Here is an 8,509-nt window from a genome sequence, read left to right on the forward strand (position 1 = left end):
GCACAGGGCTGGAGGAGTCTACAGCAGACAGGTTATAGTATTGTGGACTCTGCCATAGCAGAGCTGACCCAAAAGCCCTGAGAGGTCTGAAGCAGCAGCCGCACTGTGGATTCTCCAACATATCAGCCTAGGATGGGAGTCCAGTGGAACTGAGTGAGAGAGAACCACGGAGCCCCAGGTAACTGCAGCATCTGCTCCTGAGACTATCAGGCCACAGATTAAATGTCTGTAAGTCACCTACTTGAACTTCTGGAAGCCAAGATGGCAGAGTGATCAGTAAATGCTCGACACCTTTTATTGACCTTGAAAAACCCATAGAATATTCCTCCAGGAAAAATCCTGCAGCAGTGGGATCAGCCAAAGAAGTAAACAGTCTCTTAGAACATGAGGCTAGGAAAATCATGAAGATGAGGGGTCCCTTTATTGCAGTTGAAGGGAGCCAGTGCAGGACAGGAGCTGTCCTAGGCAGTCTCACCTCAGAGAACCTGGAGGAGATCCTGAGCCCCAGGGGAGTGGAGCCCCCAATCATCAACACCAGGAGTCCAGGTGTGCCTCAGCACAACCAGGGGAATAGGGAAGACAATGGTGAAAAAGAGATTCATCAATCTCTGAGCCTGCTTGTGCTCAGGAGAGGAGACCTCCTGTGGCTAGACCACCCCTCCCCCACACTTGACACAGCTAGCTCCAGGGTAACTCCAGGGAAACTCAGAAAGACTACACCTGGTCTCTGCTTTGGCACATCAGCCAGCTTAGCACCAAGTAAGCTCCAGCATTCTAGCTTCTAGATGAAAGAACCAGAGGTCTCAATACAGAAAGCCTCAATTTCTCAGCACAAGAATGGTGGGACAGAGCCCCCTGTGCCCCAGAAGCTGAGATCCACTTTAAAAGCCAGGAAAAGACCGATCATCATGAGCAAGAAGCAGACCAGAAAAGACCATAGAATCTTTCTATGGGGACAAGGGATAAAACAGGAATACCAAAGAGGGCAACATGGAGTCTGTACTCCCATATGAAACTTCAGAAGGGAATATGAAATGGTCTCAAGCTCAAAGAGCATTCTTGGAAGAGCTCAAGTTGAATTTTAAAAGCCAAATGAGGGAAGTAGAAGAAAGGCCAATGCTTTTAAAAATGTGAAAAAATTAAATTCCCATGGTAGAATTTAAAAGTAAAATTGGACTAATGGAAAAGGAAGCACAAAACCTAACTGGTAAAATTGGATAAATGGAAAAGGAAGAAAGAAAACTTTTTTTTATTATTATTTTTTAATATTTAACAATCACTGCCATACAATTGAGATTTTATCCCCCCCACACCTACCCCCCACTACCCCCCTCCCTCCCCACGACTGCATACAATTCTGTATAGATTCTACATATACTTTCCTTTTGAGTATATTTTCACTATAGTCATGCTATGTAGTCAGACTAAAATAAATGAAAGAAATCGTATAACAAATCAGAACATGATACACAAACATATACACATACACAAACATGATCTGCTACATTTTGTGAGTGACTTCCATATTTCTTTCTCTGAGTGTGGAAGGCATTTTGCCTTGAGAACCACCTTTGGGATTTTTTTTTTTTTATAAGAAGTTTTTGCGTTATTACAAAATTCCAAGTCTACCAGAAAAAACTCTCACACACTGTGGTTGTTGCTGTGCACAAAGTTCTCCTGGTTCTGCTCCTTTCACTCAGCATCAGGTCATATAAGTCCTTCCAGGCCTCTCTGAAGTCTTCTTGTTCATCATTTCTTATGGCACAATAGTACTCCATTACATTCATATACCATAATTTATTCAGCCATTCCCCAATTGATGGACATCCCCTTGACTTCCAGTTTTTGGCAACTACATAGAGTGCTGCTATAAATATTTTTGTACATGTGGGACCCTTTCCCATTTTTATGATCTCTTGGGGATATAGTCCTAGTAGCGATATTGCTGGGTCAAAGGGTATGCACATTTTTGTAGCCCTTTGGGCATAGTTCCAAATTGCTCTCCAGAATGGTTGGATGCACTCGCAGCTCCACCAACAATGAATTAGTGTTCCAACTTTCCCACATCCTCTCCAGCATTTATCATTTTCTTGTTCTGTCATGTTTGCCAGTCTTATAGGTGTAATGTGGTACCTCAGAGTTGTTTTGATTTGCATCTCTCTAATCAATAGTGATTTAGAGCATTTTTTCATATGATTATAGATATCTTTAATTTCTTCCTCTGAAAATTGCCTGTTCATATCCTTTGACCATTTATCAATTGGGGAATGACTTGTATGATTATACATTTGGGTCAGTTCTCTATATATTCTAGAAATGAGGCCTTTATCTCCGAGCTTAGCTGTAAAAATTCTTTCCCAATTTACTACATCCCTCCGGATTTTGGTTGCATTGGGTTTGGTTGTGAAAAAACTTCTCAGTTTAATGTAATCAAAGTTATCCATTTTGCATTTCATAATGCTTTCTATCTCTCCTTTAGTAAAGAATTCTTCCCTTCTCCATAGATCTGATAAATACACTATTCCTTGCTTCTCCAGTTTATTCATGGTATCAATCTTTATACCTAAATCATGTACCCATTTGGACTTTATTCTTCTGTACGGTGTCAGGTATGGGTCTATGCCTAATTTCCGCCACACTGTTATCCAGTTTTCCCAGCAATTTTTGTCAAACAATGAGTTCTTATCCCAGAAGGTGGGGTCCTTGGGTTTATCAAACAGAAGGTTGCTATATTCCTTGCCTACTGCATCTTGAGTGCCAAGTCTATTCCACTTGTCTACCTCTCTGTTTCTTAGCCAATACCAAGTGGTTTTGATAATTGCTGCTTTATAGTACAGTTTGAGGTCTGGGAGCGCTAGGCCACCTTCCCAAGCATTTCTTTTCATTAGTCCCTTTGATATTCTGGACCTTTTGTTTTTCCAAATGAACTTTGATATTATTTTATCCAGCTCTAGAAAGTAATTGTCTGATAGTTTAATTGGTATGGCACTAAATAAGTATATTAATTTAGGTAGAATTGTCATTTTTATTATATTAGCACGGCCTACCCATGAGCAACTAATGTTTTTCCACTTACTTAAATCTGATTTTATTTGTGCAAAAAGTGTCTTGTAATTGTGTTCATATAATCCCTGGGTTTGTTTTGGCAGGTAGACTCCTAAGTATTTTATACTGTCTACCCTAGCTTTAAATGGGATTTCTCTTTCTATCTCTTGCTGTTGAACTTTGTTGCTAATATATAGGAATGCAGAAGATTTGTGTGGGTTTATTTTGTAACCTGCAACTTTGCCAAAGTTGTTTATTAATTCAAGTAATTTTTTACTTGAATCTCTGGGATTCTCTAGGTAAATCATCATATCATCTGCAAAGAGTGATAACTTATTTTCTTCTTTGGCTATTCTTATTCCTTGAATATCTTTATCTTGTCTAATTGCTACAGCTAACATTTCTAGTACCATATTGAATAATACTGGTGATAATGGACAACCTTGTTTCACCCCTGATCTTATTGGGAATGCATCTAGCTTATCCCCATTGCATATAATGCTTGCTGAAGGTTTTAGATAGATACTGCTTATTATTTTATGGAAAGTTCCCTTTATTCCTACATTCTCCAGTGTTTTTAGTAGGAATGGGTGTTGTATTTTGTCAAAAGCTTTTTCTGCATCTATTGAGATAATCATGTGGTTTTTGTTAGCTTTGTTGTTGATGTGATCGATAATGCTAATAGTTTTCCTAATATTGAACCAGCCCTGTAGTCCTGGTATGAATCCTACCTGATCATAATGTATTAATCTCATGATAAGATGCTGTATTTGTTTTGCTAAAATCTTATTTAAAATTTTTGCATCTATATTCATTAGGGAAGTTGGTCTATAATTTTCTTTCTCTGTTTTGTCTCTTCCTGGTTTGGGTATCAAAACCATATTTGTATCATAGAAAGAATTTGGGAGGACTCCTTCTTCCCCAATTTTCAAAAATAGTGTATGTAGTATTGGAATTAACTGTTCTTTAAATGTTTGATAGAATTCACTTGTGAATCCATCTGGCCCTGGAGATTTTTTCCTAGGGAGTTCATTGATGGCTTGTTCAATTTCTTTTTCTGAGATGGGGTTGTTTAAGTATTCAACTTCCTCTTCTGTTAATCTGGGCAATTTTTATTTTTTAAAATATTCATCCATCTCGTTTAGATTATCGAATTTGTGGGCATAAAGTTGGGCAAAGTAGTTTCTAATTATTGTTTTAATTTCCTCCTCATTGGAGGTGAGTTCACCCCTTTCATTTTTAATATTAGTAATTTGATTTTTTTTCTTTCTTTTTTTTAATCAGATTGACCAAAGGTTTATCAATTTTATTAGTTTTTTCATAAAACCAACTATTGGTTTTATTTATTAATTCAATAGTTTTCTTAATTTCAATTTTATTAATCTCTCCTTTGGTTTTCAGTATTTCTAATTTGGTATTTACTTGGGGATTTTCAATTTGTTCTTTTTCTAGCTTTTTCAACTGCAAGCCTAAGTCATTGATCTCCTCTTTCTCTATTTTATTTATGTAAGCATTCAAAGATATAAAACTTCCCCTAATAACTGCTTTTGCAGTATCCCATAAGTTTCGGTATGTTGTCTCACTATTGTCATTCTCTTGAATGAAATTGTTGTTTCTATGATTTCTTCTTTAACCCAACCCTTCTTTAGAATTAGATTATTTAGTTTCCAATTGATTTTTGGTTTCTCTTTCCATGGCCTTTTATTACATGTAATTTTTAATGCATTATGATCTGAAAAGGATGCATTGATTATCTCTACCTTTCTGCACTGGATTGTGAGATTTTTATGTCCTAGTACATGGTCAATTTTTGTAAATGTTCCATGTACCACTGAGAAAAAGGTATATTCCTTTCTATTCCCATTTAATTTTCTCCAAAGATCTATCATATCTACCTTATCCAGAGTTTTATTTACCTCTTTAACCTCTTTCTTGTTTATTTTGAGGTTGGATTTATCGAGTTCAGAGAGGGGGAGGTTGAGGTCCCCCACTAGTATAGTTTTGCTATCAATTTCTTCCTTCAACTCCCCCAACCTCTCCTCTAAGAATCTGGATGCTATACCACTTGGAGCATACATGTTTAGTAATGATATTGCTTCATTGTCTATGGTGCCTTTTAGCAGGATATAGTTTCCATCCTTATCCCTTTTGATTAGATCTATTTCTGCTTTCGCTTTGTCTGAGATTAGGATTGCTACTCCTGCCTTTCTTACATGAGCTGAAGCACAATATATTCTGCTCCATCCTTTGACCTTTATCCTATGTGTATCCCCCCATTTCAAATGTGTTTCTTGTAAGCAGCATATTGTTGGATTATGGCTTTTAATCCATTCTGCTATCCGTCTCTGTTTTATGGGAGAGTTCATTCCATTCACATTCACAGTTATGATTACAATCTGTGTATTTCCCTCCAACCTCTTTCCCACCATTTGTGCTTTTAACTCTCCCGTCTCCCTTCCCCTCCTCAATAGTATTCACTTTCCTCCCCCTCCTCCTGCAGCCTTCCCCTCCTTCTTTTAGCCCCCCTCCCTTTTACTCCCCTTTACTCTTATTGCTTCTTTTCTCCCTTTTAGCCACCCTCCCCTTTCTTCCCCCTTCCCCTCCTACTACCTATAGAGCTAGTTATTATTATCTACTTAAGATTATTGTTCCCTCCTTTGAACAAATCAGATGAGAGTACCTCCCAAACAATGCTCATCTCCCTCCCCTCCTTCCCTCTACTATAGTTTTGTACTTCTTCCTGCGATATGATTTGCCATTTTCTGCTTCCCCCTTTTCACACCTCCTATTACAATCCCTTCTCATACTTAAATCATATTTTTGACATGACATCATTTACTTTATGCCCGTTCCCTCTACATATATCCCTTTTATCATAATAGCTGCACAGTTCTCAAGATTAACAGGTTATCGTCTTCCCTTATAGGGAGGTAAACAGTTTGCCCTAATTGAGTAGCAAGTTTTTGTTTTTGTTTTTTCCCCTCTGTTTACCTTTTTATGATTCTCTGGAGACCTGCATTTGAAAATCAAATTGTCTATTGAGTTCTGGTGTTTTGGTCAGGAAGCTCTGGAAATCCCTTATTTCGTTGAATGACTTTCTCCTTGCCTGAAATGTTATGCTGAATTTTGCTGGGTAGTTGATCCTTGGTTGAAGTCCCAACTCCTTTGCCTTACGGAATATTGGGTTCCAATTCTTTCGATCTTTTAATGTAGAAGCTGCAAGGTCCTGTGTGATCCTGACTGTGTGTCCTTGATATTTGAATTGTTTCTTTCTGGCTGCTTGTAGTATTTTCTCCTTCACTTGATAGCTCTGGAATTTGGCAACGATATTTCTTGGGGTTTTGAGTTTGGGATCCCTTTTGGGAGGGGAACGGTGGATTCTTTCGATGACTATTTTGCCCTCTGAGTCTAGTACTTCTGGGCAGTTTTCCTTGATAATTTCCTGGAAGATATTGTCCAGACTCTTTTCTTCATCATGGGTTTCTGGCAGGCCAATAATTCTTATATTTTCTCTCCTGGATCTATTTTCCAGGTCAGTTGTTTTTCCAATTAAATATTTTACATTTTCTTCTGTCTTTTCATTCTTTAAATTTTGTTTGACTGATTCTTGTTGCCTCATTGAGTCATTAGTTTCTACTTGCCCAATTCTAATCTTCATCATATTGTTTTCTTCCGTTAGCTTTTGCATCTCCTTTTCTATCTGACCAATTTTTCCCTTTAAGGAGCTATTTTCTCCATTTAATTTTTGTACTTCTTTTTCCATTCGACCAATTTTCCCAGTTAGGTTTTGGGTTTCCTTTTCCATCTGATCAATTTTCCCAATTAGGTTTTGGGTTTCCTTTTCCTTTTGATTAACTCTTCCTTTTAGGGAATTATTCTCTCCAGTTAACTTTTGAACTTCCTTTTCCATTTGTTCAATTTTCCTTTTCAGAGTGATGTTCTCATCAGTGAATTCTTTTTTTATAATTTTAAAATCATTAGCCAGTTTTTCTTTTATATCCTTCTTCAGATGTTCCAGGTAATCTAGTTGTGCTTGCGAGAAATTCATAGTCCCATCTGAGGTTTCAGATGGAAGTACAGTCTCAGCTCTGACCTCTTTGGTGTTTGTGTTTTGGTCCTTATCCCCATAGAAAGATTCTATGGTTTTTTCACTGTTCGTCTGCTTTTTCCTATTCATGATGTTGGCTGAGTGTTGTAGCTTCTGGTTCTTTCAGTCAGAAGGTACAGATCTTTAAGTTGAGCTGATGTGTGTCTAGGCTAAAAGCAGCCTTTTTTTTTTGTTTGTTTCCCAGATCAACCCTGGGGTTAGCTTGTTAGGTGTGTGGGAGGGGTGGTCTGGTCTCAGGAGATCTCCTCAGCTGACCTGAGGCAAAGGCAAGGTCAGGGGATGGTGATCCCAGCTTCCCTATTGTCTTCCCTTTTCCCCTGGAGGGCTGGGGCACACCTAGATGCTAATGCGTGTTCCCGTCCCTCCTGGGGCTTGTCTCCCGGCTCTGAGGCTTGCCTGGGTCTCAACGCGAATTTTCTCTGCCCTGGGTCGTCTGTCCTTCCAGATCGCCTCCGCCACAGTGGGAAGAATCCCCCTTTGCTATTTTTCTAGCCTCTGGTGTTATGAGACTATTTGCCCCCTTCTGCTGGTCCCGCTGATCCAGGATTTATCTGGGGAAGTAATTTATGGTTCTTTCACGGTCATCAGGGGGGAGGAGAGAGCATTTACTGATCACTCCGCCATCCTGGCTCCCGGAAGTTCAAGTAGGTGACTTACTGAAGTTTAGTCTTCAGGCTGAAGGTTTCAAGGGCTGCTGCGCTGATATCTGGAGCTCAGAGGCTCTCATCGGCTTGGTTTGGCTTGTCTCCTGCTCCGCTGGTTTCTCCCGCCACTCTCGGGCTTCTCAGGTCCCTTCCGCCCTGCTGCGCTGACCGCGCTGCGCTGTGTGCTGGGGGCTTACCCCTGCGGAACAGATCCTTCCCGTGGACCTTCCAGTCCAACCTGGGCTCCGAATCTGTCAAAGTCTGTCACCCACTGGATTCTACACCTCCAAAGTCTGGTCAGATTCTCCTATCAGAGATATCCAGAGGAGTTTGTCCAGGAGCTTAGGTGAGTTGTTGCTTTCACTCCGCCATCTTGCAGAAAGAAAACTTACTGGAGAAAATAACTCCTTAAAAGGAACTATTGGACAGATGGAAAAGAAGATGCAAAAGTTAACTGAAGAAAACAATCTATTAAAAATTATAATTGGGCAAGTAGAAGATAATAACTATGAGACATCAAGAATCAGTCCAATATAATCTAAATAATGAGAGATAGAAGAAAATGTAAGATATCTAATTGGAAAAATAATTGACCTGGAAAATAGATCCAGGAGAGAAAATCTAAAAATTATTGGTCTACCAGAAAGTCATTATGAAGAAAAGAGCTTGGATAACATCTTCCAAGAAATTATCAAGGAAACTGCCCAGAAGT

This window comes from Notamacropus eugenii, chromosome 2 (genome assembly GCF_028372415.1).
Source record: "Notamacropus eugenii isolate mMacEug1 chromosome 2, mMacEug1.pri_v2, whole genome shotgun sequence".
In the NCBI taxonomy this organism is placed as follows: Eukaryota; Metazoa; Chordata; class Mammalia; order Diprotodontia; family Macropodidae; genus Notamacropus; species Notamacropus eugenii.